The 20,133-nt window shown below is 37.8% G+C and overlaps 1 protein-coding gene across 1 annotated transcript in view; it reads right to left on the bottom strand.

Moving 5' to 3' along the window:
* Positions 1-5,551: 5,551 nt before the first annotated feature.
* LOC127529442 (odorant receptor 131-2-like) overlaps positions 5,552-20,133 on the bottom strand; it is a 442,990-nt gene continuing 428,408 nt past the window's right edge. The window contains exon 2 of the mRNA XM_051933007.1: positions 5,552-5,676. The gene's annotated coding sequence lies outside the window, so the exon portion shown is untranslated. The remainder of the gene's footprint in view (positions 5,677-20,133) is intronic.

The following is a 20,133-nucleotide window of genomic DNA, read 5'->3' as shown; positions in this document are numbered from 1 at the left end:
AGTACCTGGCTCATCCCACACTTCCATTTATTTATTTTATGGTCTGACTGGACGGCTTTCTTCTTTCTAAAGTACAACTCTTCACATATCCTTTTATGTATTTTCTGAAGTTTTCCTCCCTTATTCCATAGGACTCAAAAGATGAGGAAACAAAATTATTAATATATGTGTATAGTATTGAACATCTTGTGGGTCTTGTTTATGATAGTAAAGCCAGAGGATGTCAACCAGGGGAACGAGGATTCTAGGCCTTTCTAGCAGAAAATTTCTCAGAGCGACTGGCTGATCGTACTGATAATATGAATGTATGTGTAAGCTATTGTGAGCCAAGCAAGTGCCAAATATTAATTAATTATCTAGAAGCTTCTTTTAAATTCCTGAGCTTCAGTCCGGATTAAGCTGTTTGCATCACATATAATTTTAGTGTGAAATAAGCTCAAAGGGTCTACATTAAAGATGATAATAATGTCTGAGGCAGGGGAACTAAAACTGATCAGACACATTATGCCAAGAATGATGTATGTTCTACACAACGTGCAGATTTTTGGATAATGTAATGGTTTTGAAATGGCAATGTATTGTTCAAGAGCCATCAGTGCCAAATTCAGAGGAGTGTTGTGAATTTCTGTGGCAGCATTTGTCATTAAAGAAAAGCAAACAGACACTGGCATAATGTAAAGAGTCTCAGTCAAGAGGTGCATGATTAATAGAGCACTAATATCCAGCACATTATTGGAAACCAGGTGGATAAACAAATCATAGTGAGAGTTGCCATGAAATATGTGATATTTAAAGAAAGCTGTAATGAGCAATTCATTTACAGTATATAGTTATATACAATATAAAGCATGACAAGTGAAATAATTATAATAATTCTTTGCATTTATATAGCACTTTTCTCACTACTCAAAGCGCTCAGCAATTGCAGGTTAAGGGCCTTGCTCAAGGGCCCAACAGAGCAGAGTCCCTATTGGCATTTACGGGATTCAAACTGGAAGCAGACACACTATCTGTAATGTATGTGGCTCAACTGAATATCCTGTACAATTATAATTATAATTTCTGTGAAAATACAAATTTGGCATAAATAGTAGAAGTTTAAAGATAAAACAATTAGTGTTATATGAAAAACAGCATTTTGTAAATAACAAAGGACATTGGGTTTGTATTTTTTTAAAAGTTCTCACGCTCTTGAAATGTGAGATTTTGTGCCTTTGACAAATAAAAAAAAAACTTTAAATGCATGTCTACTGAAATTTGTACAGATTAAGTTACATCTAATATGCTTGTGACTTACAATATTGAACTTCAATTCATTTTTAACCTATTTTTAAATAGGTTGTATTTTCTTGAAACTGGTTGCTTCCAGCTTTGTACTCACAGCACCACAGTATATAAAGGTTCCCATTATATACTTCAGCTCTCCATGACCCTATATTGGAAAAAGCAGATTCAGAAAATTGATGGATTCATGGCTATCTTTATGAACAAACTAAGAGCACAAGTGTCAACCGCTGTTATTTTAGTCTTACAATATAAAAGAACATTTTATGATCTTAATAAAATTCAGCATAGCCAACTTGCTATCCAACACACCCATCGAACAATTTATCTTTTTTCTAAATCCATAGTTCCATTAATGCCTCAACCTTGGACATTATTAGGCAGGCAGGAACCCATCCTGGATGGAACAACCATTTGATTTGTAACAGACATTAAACTGCTTCCATTTGCAGCTAATATATTTGAATACTGTTTGAAAACTGGAATATTAAAACTGTAAAAGTTAGTAAATCCAAGGATAAACTACTGCTGTTCATTCTACAAACAGGGATTAAGCTGGCTGTTGTAAAAAAACAACGTCGCTGTTCTAAAAAAACAACGTCAGAGTCAAAGGCCTGCTTGGACACTTGAGCTGAAGTAGTTCTGCTTTGACTTGATTAACCAAGATGTTTGATTTCCTCCCCATCCTTGCAACTAGAACTTATTTGCAAAAAGAATGACATCTTCTCAAAACTTATTGTAGATATATGTGTTTGTTCAAAGAAAGAATTCTTAATCAAAATACAATACTAATATCAGAATTCTACAGTATGAAAAAAATGACATTGCATGAATCCAGTGGTGCATGGTAAACCAGTTGAAATTTATCAACTGGGAGAAATTTTTGTATATCTTTATTACTGTGGTACAATAGTAACAACTGTGGAAATGAAAGAACAAGACAAAGAATTAACATTTGGCTTTCTTTGTGAAAATGTAAAGGCAGATAAAATGTGGTACTTGACCATGAATGAGGTTTCTCTTCTAAAAAAAATATTGTAGTAGCCTTGGGGCTAGACCTGAGAAGGACACGTTCTCCAGTAAGTCATGGAATTGCAAAGAGGGGGCGAATGCCTGAAGAAGCTGGCTATATGAGTGAGGGTTGCAGATTTCAATAAAACCTTTGTCAGAAGCCATTATCATGTGGCAAAATCTCCTGGCAAATAAATCCACACTTTTTTGGGGGTATTTAACAGATTCGTATTTGATGTATAACTTCGTTTTGACAATGGTGCAAGCTCCAAAGCAAATAAAACTGTTAAATAAAATCTTATAGTGATAGATCAACACTTAACTTGTACAGTAGGCCTATACGTAAATTCATTGTCTCAGATATGCACTTTGAAGTGTTGATTTAATTCTGGTTATTTTTCTTTGAAAACTTACTAAAAAGGCTAAATATGTTCTATGTGTTATAATTAATATTTTATTTAACATAAAATTGTTTCATATTTTCTAATCCTCCTAATCAAAAGGGCAAATGTCGTATTCTTTTTTATTCATTTTCATCTAACATCCAGCTCAGTCATTTTCAAGTTATATGAGTCAGAAATAAGATGCTACTTATTACTATTGATAATATTTCTCATTTACATATAACTAAGAGTGCAGAAAACAGAAAAACGTGATGGCTTACCAGTTGTGATCCTGATGAGCTGAAGGCTGTGATGTTTAGGTAGATATTCATATCCTTTTTATATTAATGTTAACGTCACTGTCAGCGTGGCACCTAGCGCAGATGTGTATGTAGGACTTTCTTTGCTAAAATCTACGGAGACTTAAAAATGTAATTACTGCTGCCTAAACCAGCCACAGATGTATTTTAAGAAGAGTAAAGAAAACATCCTGTCACAGTGCCCACTCTCGTGTGCCTGTATAAATACAGAGATTATCAGTGCAGACACCTGGATTTCTTTAGATACATGAGGACCCTTTCTTCTGCCCCCCCCTCCCTTTCCAGCGTGTAAATCCCTCATGTCCAAAAAGCCGTACTTCACAACACATTCATTCCTCCATCCATTTTCCAAACTCTATCCATCCAAACAAGGGCACAAGGTAGTAACAATGTCAGGATCAGACACCATTCACAACAGATACTTTTGTATATTTTTGTGATGAATTCTATTTTTACATTTTTATTTTAATAAAAAAAATAAAGGTATAAAGATAAATTATTCAAGAACAAGACCTATTAATCATTTTCCCTTTGCTGAGGAGACCTTAACAAGTGAGCAGAGAAGATGTCAGTTTGAAATAGATGCACCGCAATATGGTTTTTATGGACATATCATGTATTACACCATGTTGATTTCAACTTATTTATTACTGGAGAATTTATGGATGGAATAATTATGAACTTCTAACCTCCATCAGGAACACCGTTTTTATTTTGAATATTTATTGGGATTATTTATTTTTAAGAAACTTCTCTGCACTTTTGGTTTTGAACACTTTATTTGTGAGTGTTGTGTCCTCATTGTCCAGTTCATCCTTTTAAGGATGTTATGCCAACTGCCGGGCAATTCAGGCAACACATAACCTCAGTTCTGACTCATACCTGAAGTCTAATGTGGCTTATTGCACTTTGATGGATTTTGGTGATTTTTGTCAGGTTTCTTCCTTGTATTTTTGCTCTAGTTTTTAACTTTTTGCTACAGTTTCTTGGTTTATTCTTGTGGATTTCAAACTGGAACTTACTTGTCTTGGGTTGCCATTTAGGCAAATACTTTTATGATTTTTTTAGGCAATCTATGTTTGTATTCACTGTGACATATCAAGGCAAACATCAAGGGTTAGTTGGCAGTAATGATTATTAAGAGCCTTTGTGTTTCTTGTATGGGCAATTACCCTTAGAGACCTATTTTGCTCTGGATAAACATTCCCTTTGTGGGCATGAAAAGCAACCTTACATCATTACAGGTGTCTCAAGAAAAACTGCACTTTAAAGGGTGTGAATAAGGCACTATATAAGTGTCCGACCCGGCACAGATTCACACTGAGGCACGTATAAATTGAACACAAATCTTTTTATTTTCTCTTCAGCCGTGGGGCACATCTGTCTTCCCCGTGTCCCACAGGCCCAACACAGTCCCACAAGCACTTAATGCAATAAACACAAATAAATCTTTTTCATCACCGGTGGGGCACGTCTTCCCCGTGAACCCCACAGGTATAACACAGTCCCAAAGTACCTCTTTCTCAAGACAGCAATCCTTCCGTTGGCACCACCACTCCTCTCAGGCACCTCGTCCTCTTCCTCCCAATTCTGGCCCTGAGTGGTGGTTGCTGGTTTCTTTTATGGCCCTCCCATGAGTGCTCCTGGTGCTTGCTCACCTGTTCCCAATTGCACTCCCGTGTGGGCCCAATGATTAGACCAGCTGGACTTAACTATCTCTGCCTCGCCCCCTGGCGGCCATCCCAGGTCCCCACAGGGTTGGGAAGAACTCCATCTCCCGTGGGGCATCATCATTAACCAGGGAGGCTGCCACCAAGCGTCCCGGGGGAGGTATTGATGAGTCCATGGCTGCTCCCCCGGAATACAAGTAGAAGGGACGTCCTGGCTGGGCATGGACCCTGGCCGTCCTCCACAAGGGTTATTAGCAAATACTCATGATAGGCCATCCAGAGACCTCCCAGAGCTGAGCATTCAAAAAAGAGCTAGAATGAAGCCTTTTCTGGAAGAGAAGACCAGCATTTGGAGCTCTTACTTGGTTAATGTGATGATGTCATATATAACTGCAGTTAGGTGGACTTTAGACCATTTCTGCCACCCTCATCAGTTGCATTCTGCTATATCAGTTGTGTAAAACTGTCAATCGACATCCTTGCTTCAATCAATGTACCTCTTCCAGCTCTGTGTGGCTTCTTACGTACAAGCAAGAGGAAAGATCAGGATCACCAAGTTCAGCTTTTAAGTTTTATTTTCTATTTTTACATTGGAATTGTAATTCACATTTGTTCTGTCATATACAATTAGCATAATCAAAAATAATATAAGACATTCCAGCTTCAAATAACTAAATTATCAAACAAAAAATACTATAGAAAATAATGTAATATGAAAAGAGTATACAGTGATTTACAGCATGTAATTTAGAGTCTTGGTTCAGATATAGAAGGTTTTTTTTTTCCAGTGTCTCTGCCATAGAATCACTCAGTCTTCCAAGTTATTATTGACAGCACAGAATAAATTAATATTCTGAACCAGAGAGATATTATAGGAACAACAGGTGCAATATTTCACAGAAAGAGAATCTCAGGGAAGGTAAAATGAGAAATTGTAGGTTTAGCAAGGGAGTAAATATTTGAAACTAAAGAATCTGTAAGTTATGAATGAATCAAGTTGTGAAATGTCTGATGATAATTTAACGTGCATGTTCTACAAAACTTACATCATTGTACTAATCAGTCTGTTGCAGTGTTCTTGTAGACACCCAGGCACATTAAATCATATTATGACTTATTACATATACAATTATAATAAAGAAGCTATTTAATTTTCTGACCTTAACAATTTAAAAGAAGCCCTTAATAAAAGCTCCTCCTCCTAAGAAGCACTTTTATCAGAAAGATTACCTACTTTAGTTTGTACTTTAATTTTTTATATTTGTGCGACTATAGCAAGTCCAGGATTATTCTAAAGTCATTGCTGTTAGTTTCTTCTCCTTCTCCGTGTAATTATGATGATTATGCTTGGAGGGTAAAACTGTGTTAAGTCATAATGTTAAATTCTTTTATCTCTTGTTCATCCCTCACTTCTGTTTATCTGTTTATCTTTTGTGACCTGATTGGACAGCTCTTTTCTTTCAACATTTCATGTATCCTTTTAGGTATTTTCTGAAGTTTTCTTCCCTTACTCCATAAATGAGAGGACTCAAAAGACGTGGAAACAAAATTATTAATATATATGTATAATATTGTACATCTTTTGGATCCTGTTTATGAAAATATAGCCAAATACTGTCGACAAGTGGAACAAGAAACATAAGTGTGCTCAGAGTGAGCTGTATGGCGTGCAGCAAAACTGTATTGTAAGCCTTCCTAGCAGAAGATTTTTCAGAGCGACTGGCTGATCGTGCTGTGATAACAATATGAATGTAAGTGAAAGCCATTGTAAGCCAGGCAAGTGCAAAATATGAAATTATCATGAGGTCTCTTTTAAGTGACTGAGCTTCAGTCTGGAGGAAGCTGTTAGATACGCATGTAATTTCAGTGCAGAAAAAACTTAAAGGCTCCACATTGAAGACAATGATAATGTCTGAGGCCGGAGAAATAAAACTGATCAGCCACATTATGCCAAGGATGATGTATGTTCTGCGGAGGGTGCAGATTTTTGGGTGATGTAATGGTTTGCAGATTGCTATATAACGTTCAAGAGCCATCACTCCCAGATTCAAAGGAGTGTTATACGTTGTGGTAATTGCTATTGCCATTAAAAAATAGCAAAGTGGCACTGACATCATTTGGATAGTCTCAACCCAAATGTGCATGATTAATAGAACACTAATATCCAACATATCATTGAATACCAGGTGGATAAACAAAACATAGCGAGAGTTGCCATGAAAAACATGGTGCTTGAAAAAAACTGCAATAAGCATTCCATTTATATAGTTATTTACTATATAAAGTAGCACAACAAGTGAAATCTTCAGGATGACCTTGGTTTGTTTACTAAAGCCAGGAACTGATACCTCATTAGTGGAGTTTGCAGGCTCAGTCGAATATTCTGTAGCATTCATTGCATTTCTGTGGGAATACAAATTTTGGGTAGAAAAGTAGATGTTTCAAGGGAAGGCATTTAGTTTTCATGAAAAATAGCATTATGTAACCTAGAAATGACATTAGGTTATGTTTATATTTTTAAAATATTCTTAAATTCATTTAATTTAAAAGGTGTTGTAGATTAGATGAAATTGAAGCAAACAAAAAGCTAGAAATCAAAATTAAAACACAGTGTCCATTAAAGTTGCTATTGGTTATGTTATGTTTATTTTGCAAGTGACATGCAATAATGACCATCTGTCTTATTTTTAAATAAGTTCTATTTTCCTGAGACTTCTCTCATCCAGTTTTGGTTCCTGCCTTGCCCCCCCATTACTGTCAGGATATGTTTTAGCACCCTATGACCCTGTAATGAAAAATAAATATTACAATTGCAGTGCTTGCAGAAAGAAGCTAGCTCTTTCTTCTACAAATGTATTATTTTAGTATTTGTCATTCACTGATATTTTGAATTTGTCTTATTCCAAATCACGATTGCAGTGAGATTATTGTTACAAAGTATGGAAATTTTTAACTGTTGAAGGCAGAGCTTAAATAATGTTAATAACACATCTAATGTCAATGTGTCACTTTTATTTTTCAGCACAAGTTAACTTTACATTTACATTTTCCAAGTCATACAGCTGATTAGTTTACAGTTCTTAATCACCAAAACATAAAAAGCATTATTTTTGGGATGCACAGGTATGTGAATGCAGTCAATTTAAAGAATGAAAGTCAAAATTACTAATTTTAGTAAAATTTATAAAAAATGTACTATTTTTTGGTCATTTCTATGAATCTAAGTAGGCTTCCCATGAATATTCCAAACAATGAAGAATGCCAGTGTGGTTTATTCTACTGTATATTCATTTGTTTTGCTTGCCACTTAAAATCTGCAGACAAATGGCCATAACTGTGTCTGTCCAGTGCTCAGCCTAATACTTTATTCAGTAGTGAGTATGCAATTGTATTATTATTTATTTATTAATTATTGTATTATTTATTTGTCTTATTATTATTATTACTAAAATGTGCTTGAGTGTAGCAAGTAGACTACAAGAATGTGTAAATAATGAAGGCTGGCGATTTTAGCACTTACTATATTGTACACAAGTGCACTGTGCCATTTTGACATTGTTTTGAGTTAATAAAGTTAATAAAGCTATTGAGTTAATACATCTTTTGTAATAATCATAACCTGTATCTCTTGTTCCATACATACAACTGTAAACCTACTTTTGCCCAGAGACAGAGACAACTTTTTTCTAATTTTGGTTCTGTACATTACCACAATGAATTTTAAATGAAACAACTCAGATGCAGTTGAAGTGCAGACTTTCAGCTTTAATTCAGTGGGGTGAACAAAACGATTGCATAAAAATGTGAGGCAACTAAAGCATTTTTTTAACAGAATCCCTTCATTTCAGGGGATCAAAAGTAATTGGACAAATTAAATAACTGGAAAAAAAATGTTCATTTCTAATACTTGGTTGAAAACACTTTGCTGGCAATGACAGCCTGAAGTCTTGAACTCATGGACATCACCAGATGCTGGGTTTCCTCCTTTTTAATGCTCTGCCAGGCCTTTACTGCAGTGGCTTTCAGTTGCTGTTTGTTTGTGGGCCTTTCTGCCCGAAGTTTAGTCTTCAACAAGTAAAATGCATGCTCAATTGGGTTAAGATCAGGTGACTGACTTGGCCATTCAAGAATTTTCCACTTCTTTGCTTTAATAAACTCCTGGGTTGCTTTGGGTCATTGTCCATCTGTATCATGTATCAATTTGACTGCATTTAGCTGGATTTGAGCAGACAGTATGTCTCTGAACACCTCAGAATTCATTTGGCTGCTTCTGTCCTGTGTCACATCATCAATAAACACTAGTGTCCCAGTGCCACTGGCAGCCATGCACGCCCAAGCCATCACACTGCCTCCACCGTGTTTTACAGATGATGTGGTATGCTTTGGATAATGAGCTGTTCCATGCCTTCTCCATACTTTTTTCTTGCCATCATTCTGGTAGAGGTTGATCTTGCTTTCATCTGTCCAAAGAATGTTTTTCCAGAACTGTGCTGGCTTTTTTAGATGTTCTTTAACAAAGTCCAATCTAGCCTTTCTATTCTTGAGGCTTATGAGTGGCTTGCACCTTACAGTGCGCCTTCTGTATTTACTTTCACGCAGTCTTCTCTTTATGGTATACTTGGATATCGATACGCCTACCCTCTGGAGAGTGTTGTTCACTTGGTTGGCTGTTGTGAAGGGGTTTCTCTTCACCATGGAAATGATTGTGCGATCATCCACCACTGCTGTGTTCCGTGGACGTCCAGGTCTTTTTGTGTTGCTGAGTTCACCAGTGCTTGCTTTCTTTCTCAGGATGTACCAAACTGTAGATTTTGCCACTCGTAATATTGTAGCAATTTCTCAGATGGGTTTTTTTCTGTTTTCGCAGCTTAAGGATGACTTCTTTCACCTGCATGGAGAGTTCCTCTGACCGCATGTTGTCTGTTCACAGCAAAATCTTCCACATGCAAGCACCACACCTCAAATCAACTCCAGGCCTTTTTATCTGCTTAATTAATAATGACATAATGACGGACTTGCCCACACCTGCTCATGAAATAGCCTTTGAGTCAATTGTCCAATTACTTTTGAGGCCCTGAAATGAAGGGATTGTGTTACAAAAATGCTTTAGTTGTCTCACATTTTTATACAATCGTTTTGTTCACCCCACTTAATTAAAGCTGAAAGTCTGCACTTCAACTGCATCTGAGTTGTTTCTTTTAAAATTCATTGTGGTAATGTACAGAACCAAAATTAGAAAAAAGTTGTCTCTGTCCAAATATTTATGGACCTAATATATATATAAACTGCTCAAAGAAATTAAAGGAACACTTTGAAAACACATCTGATGTCAATGGGAAAAAAATCATGATGGATATCTCTATATCTCTATTGATATGGACTGAGTAATGTGTTAGGAATGAAAGGATGCCGCATATTTTGATGGCAATCAAATTTATTAACCTACAGAGGGCTGAATTCAAAGACACCTTCGAAAATCAAAGTGAAAGTGGACAGTCTGAGATGCAACCTGGTGGCGTCAAATGGACCGAAACATAATGTCCCAGAGGTGTTCCATTGGATTTAGGCCAGGCAAGTGTGCAGACCAGTCAATGGTATCAATTCCTTCATCCTCCAGGAACTACCTGCATACACTCGCCACAGGCTTTGTTGTGCACCAGGAGAAACCCAGGACCCACTGCACCAGCACAGGGTCTGACAGTGGGTCCAAGGATTTCATCCCGATACCTAATGGCAGTCAAGGTGCCGTTGTCTAGCCTGCAGAGGTCTATGCGTCTCTCCATTGGTATTCCTCCCCAGACCATCACTGACCCACCACCAAACCAGTCATGCTGAATGATGTTACATGCAGCATAACATTCTCCACGGCTTCTCCAGACCCTTTCACGTCTGTCACATGTGCTCAGAGTGAATGAACCTGCTCTCATCTGTTGAAAAGCACAGGGAGCCAGTTGTGGACCTGCCAATTCCGGTATTCAATGGCAAGCGCCAATTGAGTTCCATGGTATCGGGCAGTGAGCACAGGGCAAACTAGAGGATGTCGGGCCTACAGGCCACCCTCATTAAATCTGTTTCTGATTGTTTGGTCAGAGACATTCACATCAGTTGCCTGCTGGAGGTCATTATGTAGGGCTCTGGCAGTGCTCATCCTTTTTCGCTTTCCCCAAAGGAGCAGATACCTGTCTGGTAACTGCCTGTCTCCTGGAATCTCCTCCATGCACTTGAGACTGTGCTGGGAGACCCAACAAACCTTCTGGCAATGGCACTATTGATGTGCCATCCTGGAGAAGTTGGACTAACTGTGCAACCTCTGTAGGCTCCAGGTATCGCTGCATGCTACCAGTAGTGACACTGACCGTAGCTGAATGCAAAACTAATGAAATAATCAGTCAGAAAAATTTCAGTGGCCTCCACCTGTTAAATCATTTCTGTTTTGGGGGTCATCTCATTGTTGTCCCACTAGTGCACCTGTTGTCAATTTCATTAACAGCACAGCAGCTGAAACTGATTAACAACCCCCTCTGCTACTTAACTGACCAGATCAGTATCTCTTGATGCTATACTCTGATTAAAAAGTGTTCCTTTAATTTTTTTGAGCAGTATATTCAGTATATATATATATATATATATTTATATATATATATATATATATATATATATATATATATATATATATATATATATATATATATATATATATGCTGTATATGCTGTATAGTGTGTGTCTGTGTGTGTGCACGTGTGTGTGTATGTATGTGTGTATAAAATATACAGCACATAGAAATATACACATTTCATTTAATAATAGCACTTTATATGTTTTTCAGAAAGTGTTAGGTTAAATACTAAAGAAAATTAATATAAGCATACAAGCAGCACTTTTATTTTCAAATTTATAAGTGTATTTATTATTTATTTGCCTAAAATAAAAATTAATATCTTGGTGATGCCTTCCTCTGTGGTATATACTTTTGCATTGTATTTTTATTGAAAATTATTTCTTTAATATAAAAGATAAAGTCTTATTCTATATGGTCATAATTATTTCCATTGTGTAATATAATATTTTATTCTCATAATTATAATTGGTTCTATAACTAACCCTTAGAGACAGCCCCTTCCAACTATATATAAAACAGCCACAGCTACTATAAATTCTATCCTTATTCTGCATGTTAATTTAAATTAAAATATTTACTTTTTTCTACTTTAACAGGCATCTCACACTTTTTTAGTCAGATCACACAGAAAGCAGATGTTTTATCTGGAAATTTAAGCAATAAATCTTTTTTTTCTAAAAAACTGACAATATGGGAGAAAGCATGTGGTGGCTTACCCAATGTGATCCTGATGGACTGATGGGCTGTTCAGTTTAGGCAGATATTTATATACATTTTTTGCGTAAATATGATGTCTGTATAGCTTTAATGTCAACATGGCACCCAGAGATTAGTGGAGATATACTTTTGGGACTGATTTTGCTAAGAGCTGTGTACATATTTAAGATTGTAATTATCATTGCATTCATGTGTGGTAACAATTTTGTTGTGAGAAGAGGAAAAACATTTTTAAACATTTCAGAAGCAGTTCAGCCTTATAGCATAAAGATATACTCTCATAGAAGCACTCCTTTCCCATAAAAATTGCAAGTGGGGAAAGTATACAAAACAGATTAATTATTATGAAATAATAGTGATGACTAAAGATTTTTTGAAGGCATCCTAATACTGCATATTTTATCAGATTCTTGCACTTTAAAGTATTGCAATTTTGTAACAGCAGTACTTGGACTAACTCTATGTGGGATGCCATTAAGCATTAAAAATGTATTTGATATCCTACACAGAATTGCTTACATGAAGAGTCATTTTGTTTGACTGGAAGTGTCATAACCTAACTCCCAAACTCAGTTTGTGAGTCATGTCTTAAACTTTGCTAAACTTAAAAAAATGTAATTCTTTTTGTGAGGAATGGTTCAAGAGTTGTTTAAAATTTGGCAAGTAATCATTAATGCCAATAGGCTCATCAGGTCCCTACTAAACCTTTTCTGTTGTCTCCTTATATATATGAAAGTACATTAAGCTGGGTTCTCTTGTTATGTAGGTCTCTGAATTGAACAGGCAAAGGAGGTCAAATGTTCAGTATTGAATATTTTAGATTTCTGCAGTGATGGAACTGTACTTTATTCTTTGTGCTTTCTTCTTTTATTAAATAAGAATATCCATCAACCCATTTTAAACACATGCGAATACAGGGGTGCGCAAAAGTAGGTTTACAGTTGTGAGTTTCCTGGAATAATTATAACCTGTATGTCTTTTTCTATACGAAAAACTGTAAACCTACTTTTGCCCACCCTGCAAAGGGTAATGTGAACTCGGAGGAAGGTGGTCGTGTAGCTGAGACAGATGGGAAATTGTAGGTTTACATCTGCCTCACATCCTACATGACCCTCTGCTCCTGAGAGGACTTAGAAATTTTTCCAGCCCCTGTTGCAAACTACATGACCCTCTGCTCGCCCCAGCTACATGACCTCTGCTGCTCCTTTGGCCACATACCACTCCTGCCTTTTTAAGTTACATGACCCTCTGTCTTTTTCACTATTAAACCCCACCACCAACTTTAAATCAGAGTTCAGGGTCTTCACAGTCCTGGGCCAGTGGAGAACAGACATCTGGTCATGTACCCCTCTGAGGCCGGACACACACGCAAAGTCCCCGGGTGTCTTCTGGGCATTTGAGAAAAGATAGAGATGGAGAACGTCAGAGTTTTTGGGGTTAGGGAGCCTGGACAGGTATGGGGGCTAGAGTGGGGAAGGGAAAGGAGAAGGGGAACAAAACCTTGGCTCAAGGGCTAACTTTCAATAGATCGCAGTGAGGGAGCTGCTCTGCTACATACGACACTTCGAACCAGAATCAGGTCATCTACGAATGACTTAGTACCATGTTCCCTGCTAATGTGCAGTGTGAAAGCCAGGTTTGTCACAGAATATTAGGATGTTCATAAATGATATATGAAGATATGTTATGGATGCTGACTCAGCTATCAGGCAGTCTAGCATGGTGCAAAAGGTGTGCCAAGTAGTAGCTTATTCAAGAGGTGGTATGTTATGGGTGCTCTCTCAGCAATCAAAAACGCTAATATGTCATTCTATTACTGATTCCCATAGGCAAACCAACTATCTTGTTGAGATATTTAATGGTTATTTGTTAACATAATCAATATTTGGTTATTTATATTTGTCTGGTAGAGTAGAGTAAGAATGTGTTTTTTTTTTATTTAAATATATTACAAAAAAGAATCAAACAAATTGTTGTCCTGAAGTTAGATAGATTTCAACACTGAATTACTGAATCCAAATCATTTTCCTTGGGCCCCTAAAAAGACGGCCATTATTTTAACAGCCTTATATATTAAGAAGATTTTAATTTGAGGAATAATGGTTTGTATTTAGATTCTTTTTACCTATTTGCCTTCATTGCTTCCTCCATGTAATATTCGAATCGCACTGTAATGTCGAGCATTAGCGCTGTGTCTTTTTTTCCAAAATATTAGATCTGGTATGAGGTTAGTGTCATTATTTGTGTAGAAGGAGGATTCCTTGAACATTATACAGTCCTGCTTTGCTCCCTTTTCTTTAAGGATATTGCAAAATTTATGATGTCTGGCAATTCTTTACATTTGTACATATGGGCACAGGCCCAAGATGTGAGATACAAATTCTCTTACATTGTCACATCTTCTGCAATTGTCGATTTCATTTCTGCCTCTACTTAGAGCTTCTCTGGTGGGAAAAGTATTCGATTTTAATTGGATCTCCATAATATACTGGTCCTGTTTAATGCCTTGATGGTGTGCTAACCAATTATTGCTGATTTTATGATTTTCAAACAGACATATCCCTATATCCTGTATAAGGAGACTTTCCCAAGTGTCATATTTCCGCTTCCGTCTTTTAATTAAGGTGCCATATGTTGGGTGGTTTCTCTTTCACATATTAAAGGCAATGATTCATTGGAGAGATAAGATGTGTCTCCTAAGATTTTCCAAATTCTGTATTAGTTAAGGGATATATCAACTTTGGATGAGAATTAGTGGAGATTTTCTTGATTTCTGTTCCATCTATTTTCCAAAGGCCAGTTTTTTGTTATCATTTTTATTTTCTTCCATGTATAGAAGAAACCTCTACATTTCATAGGTTTGGTTTTAAGTTCTGAGCTTCTACAAAAGTCTTAGAATCTTTCTCATGCCATTCCATGTTTTATTTAGATTGACCAAATCATTTGCAAATGCTAATGTGGTAATGGGAGAGGAACCCAAAAGTGTACCATGTTCCACTTTTTTTGTATTGATTAGCGATGGCAATATCGATATGTATGGATTAGATGGCGATATTAAAGAGAAGAGGAGAGAATGCATTTCCTTGTTTGACCCCTCTTTTAAGTGGTATTTCTTCCGAGTTTCCTTCTATATTCTCCACCGTTGTGGACGCCCCTATATACAAATTTCTTAAAAGATGAGAAATATGGTGTCCAGTCTCATTACTTTCAGTATTTTGAATAAGTGATGATGTGAAACGGTGTCAAATGCCTTTTCGAAGTCAATAAAAACCATACCAAGAGGTTTCATATGAGCCTTGTGAAACATCAAGTTCCGTTGTAATATCTGTATATTTTCAGAACATCTGGAGGTTTCCATAAAACCTTTTTGTCTAGGGTTTAGACAGACACCTTCTTTCAATTTTTGGTAAAATATTTTGGTGAATAAGCATGTTATTTGGGACCCAATGGCAATGGGTCTCCAACTATTAATGGTTGTGAGCTTATGTTCCTCCAATGACTTGGGAAGAAGGACTGTTATAGCCTTTTTTAAGGCATTGGGTATAAACCCAGCTAATAACCAGAGATTAAAAAGGGCGGTTAGTTTGAATTTCCCATCTTTAAAGATAAAACGTTGGCTTTCCTTATTCCATCTGGTCCTTCTGCTGTATCGGATTTTGTATCTTTAATAGCTTTTCCTATTTCATCGGGAAAAACATGCGAGAAAAACACTGAATTGTCAATACAATTTTCAGGTTGAAGTGGAGGGCAATAGATGTTTTGCTATCTTTGCCCCATATGTCTTTAAAATGATCGAGGACGTGTTCTTGAGAGTTTTCACACCTTTTTCTTTTAATTACATCCAATATTTCACCTGTGAGATATGATTGGTCTCTCTTACAAAAGTTTTGAGTACAGTACCTGATGCACTAAAAGTGTCAGTCATTAAACCATTACTTAAAATGTCAGACCCAGACCAACTCATTCTTTATAACTATAGACCCATTTCAAATTTATCTTTTCTCTCTAAAATTCTTGAAAAAGTAGTTGCCAATCAGATTCAGTCACACCTCATGCATAACAATTTACTTGAGAAATTCCAGTCTGGTTTCCACACTGGTCATAGTACAGAAACAGCACTAACGCATGTTGTAAATGACATTCTGATATCTTCTGATGAAGGAAACTCCACTGCAATTATGTTGTTAGACTTAAGAACCTGGTATTGACCATTCTATTTTACTGCACAGGCTGGAAAATGATGTTGGGCTTACAGGCAGCGTCCTTGCTTGGTTTAGTTCTTATTTATCAAATCGATCCCAATACATACAGAAATGTGTTGACAGTCAACACTAACTATCATTATACACAGAACTGAGATATGGTGTCCCACAGGGCTCAGTACTGGGACCTTTACTGTTTTCACTTTACATGCTTCCACTGGGATCTATCATTAGAAAACATAATGTTAATTTTCACTCGTATACAGATGACACTCAGTTATACCTTTCTTTTAGACCAAATGAAGTTTCTCCGATGTTGTTTCTAATTAGTTGTATTAGTGAATTAAAGGAGTGGATGGATGAGAACTACTTGTCTTTAAACACTGATAAAACAAAGATGTTAATTATTGAAGGGAATGAAGCTGATCGCAACAATATTTTGCCATCATTTAACTCAGTTGTAATCGCCATTAATTTTACTGAATCAGCCCGCAATCTAGAAGTTATCTTTGATTCTAGCATGTGTTTTAAAGCACACATTACAAAACTGTCTAAATCGTGTTTCTTCCACCGTAAAAATGTTGGAAAAATTAAGGCGTTTTTCTATATAAGCAGGATACTGAGAAATGAATTCATGCATTAATTCATGCATTTATAGTAGTATGTTTAAACTGTTCTTTAGATAGATAGATAGATAGATAGATAGATAGATAGATAGATAGATAGATAGATAGATAGATAGATAGATAGATAGATAGATAGATAGATAGATAGATAGATAGATAGATAGATAGATAGATAGATAGATAGATAGATAGATAGATAGATAGATAGATAGATAGATACTTTATTAATCCCCAAGGGGAAATTCACATACTCCAGCAGCAGCAAACTGATAAAAAACAATATTAATTAAAGAGTGATAAAAACCCAGTGCAAGTTAAAAATTGAAAGGTGGAGAGTGCGAGGCAGGTATAACATTCAATAACATTGTATAATGTTTCCCCCCGCCCCCCCCCGTGGGCTGCAACACTTCCAGCATCATCAAACTGAGCACTGGAGCTCCGCAGGGCTGCGTGCTTAGTCCACTGCTGTTCACCCTGCTGACTCATGACTGACCAGCCACGCACAACAACAACCACATCATCAGGTTTGCGGATGATACGATGGTGCTGGGACTGATAAGCAGAGATGATGAAACAGCATACAGAGATGAGGTGGAACGGCTGTCTGCATGGTGTGAAGACAACAACCTATCTCTCAATGTCGACAAGACAAAAGAGATAATCGTGGACTTCAGAAAATCACATCCTGCACACATCCCACTCAGCATCAACGGTTTAGATGTGGAGACTGTTAGGAGTACCAAGTTCCTCGGTGTGCACATAACTGAGGAACTTACGTGGACACATAACACCTCATCACTAATCAAGAAAGCCCAGCAGAGACTACACTTCCTGAGGTAACAGAAGCGAGCAAGTCTTCCCCCTTCCATCCTCACGATGTTCTACAGAGGCACCATTGAGAGTGTTCCGACCAGCTGCATCACTGTCTGGAATGGCAACTGCAACATATCCGACCGCAAGCGCCTGCAAAGGATAGTGAAGACAGCAGAGAACATTATTGGGGTGCCTCTCCCTTCACTACAGGACATATTTTACAAACGCAGTGACCGCAAGGCCTGCAGCATTGTGCAGGACCCCTTACACCCCTCACATGGACTTTTCACACTTCTGCCATCCAAGAGAAGATACTGCAGCATCAAAGCCAGATCTGCCAGACTGCAAGAGAGTTTTTACCCCCAAGCTGTTAGACTCCTTAACACCAGACTGCCCCCTGGGATCTTCCACACTGCCTCAACCACCTCTAAAAACAGAACTTTTATACACGCAAGCCACTTTCCTACAAAGACTAGTATGCATGTAGAGAAGAACTGAAAATCTCATACTGACCTTTAAGTATTTTGACACTCTTGTTATCCTTCTGCTGTGAAACATTCTGACCTGTCATTGCTTACACATGTCTTAAACAACTATTATCATATACTGATAATTTCTGTATTATCTATATCTATTATTTATTTATTATATTACATATCTTACACATCAATATTGCTGCTACTTCTTTGTCTTGATTTTTGCACAATGTCTTGTCTTGTTTGTTTTTTAATTTTAAATTTAAATTTTAATTCTATTTTTAATTTGTTTTTTGGCACTTCATGTTGTTACACTGTGGACCCTGAGCTTCACAATTTCATCTATCTGTATACTTGTATACGGTTGAGATGACAATAAAGTTCACTTTGATACTTTTGATACTTTGAAGTGAAGGGTCGCATAGTGTGGGGGAGGAATGATCTCCTCAGTCTGTCAGTGGAGCAGGACAGTGACAGCAGTCTGTCGCTGAAGCTGCTCCTCTGTCTGGAGATGATACTGTTCAGTGGATTCAGTGGATTCTCCATGATTGACAGGAACCTGCTCAGCTCCCGTCACTCTGTTACAGATGTCAGAGTGTCCAGCTCCATGCCTACAATAGGGCCTGCTTTCCTACCTGCATTCCCAGGTATTTATAGGACTGCACCATCTGCACTCAGTCACCTCTGATAATCACGGGTCCGTGAGGGTCCTGGGCCTCCTAAAATCCACCACCAGCTCCTTCGTTTTGCTGGTGTTCAGTTGTAGGTGGTTTGAGTTGCACCATTTAACAAAGTCCTTGATTGGGTTCCTATACTCCTCCTCCTGCCCACTCCTGATGCAGCCCATGATAGTAGTGTCGTCAACGAACTTTTGCACGTGGCAGGACTCCGAGTTATATTGGAAGTCCGATGTATATAGGCTGAACAGGTCCAGAGAAATTACAGTCCCCTGCGACACTCCTGTGCTGCTGACCACAATGTGCGTTCCAAGACGCACATACTGAGGTCTGTCTGTAAGATAGTTCACAATCTATTCCACCAGGTATGAATCTACTCCCATCTCTGTCAGCTTGTCCCTAAGGAGCAGAGGTTGGATGGTGTTGAAGGCACTAGAGAAGTCCAGAAAAATAATTCTTATTGCACCACTGCCTCTGTCCAAGTGGGAGAGGGATGGATGTAGCATGTATATGATGGCATCCTCCGCACCCACCTTCTCCTGGTATGCGAACTGCAGTGGGTCGAGGGTGTTGCAGACCTGTGGCCTCAGGTGGTGAAGCAGCAGCCGCTCCATGGTCTTCATCACATGTGACGTCAGGGTGACAGGCCTGAAGTCATTCAGCTCACTAGGACGTGATACCTTTGGGACTAGGGTGATGCAAGATGTTTTCCAAAGCATCGGGACTATCCCCTGTTCCAGGCTCTGGTTGAAGATGCGCTGTAGAGGACTCCCCAGATTCAACGCACAGGCCTTCAACAGTCGTCGCAATACTCCATCTGGACCCACTACTTTGCTGGCACGAAGTCTCCTCAGCTCTCTGCTTACCTGGGCTGCTGTAATTGTGGGTGGGGGAAAACTCTCTCCTATACTGAATCATCAGAAGGATGGGTGGAGGAAGCAGTACTCTGAGGTGAGAGTGAGAGTGGGTTTGGGTGGTCAAACCTGCTAAAAAAGTTGTTCATCAGATTTTCTTTTTCCCTGTCTGTCTCGATGGATGCACCCTGCTTCGAGCTGCAGCCATTGATGATCTTCATCCCATCCCACACTTCCTTCATGCTGTTATTCTGCAACTTTTGCTCCAGTTTTCTCCTGTACTGCTCCTTCGCCACCCTGAGCTGGACTCGGAGTTCCTTCTGCACACGCTTGAGCTCATGCTGATCACCGCCTTTAAAAGCCCTTTTCTTCTGGTTCAAAAAACCCTTGATGTCACTTGTGATCCATGGCTTGTTGTTAGCATAGCAACATACTATTCTTACTGGAACTACAATGTCCATACAAAAGTTGATGTAGTCA

The sequence above is a fragment of the Erpetoichthys calabaricus genome, chromosome 10 (assembly GCF_900747795.2).
Source record: "Erpetoichthys calabaricus chromosome 10, fErpCal1.3, whole genome shotgun sequence".
Lineage (NCBI taxonomy): Eukaryota > Metazoa > Chordata > Cladistia > Polypteriformes > Polypteridae > Erpetoichthys > Erpetoichthys calabaricus.
This window is presented reverse-complemented; position numbering and strand designations above follow the sequence as displayed.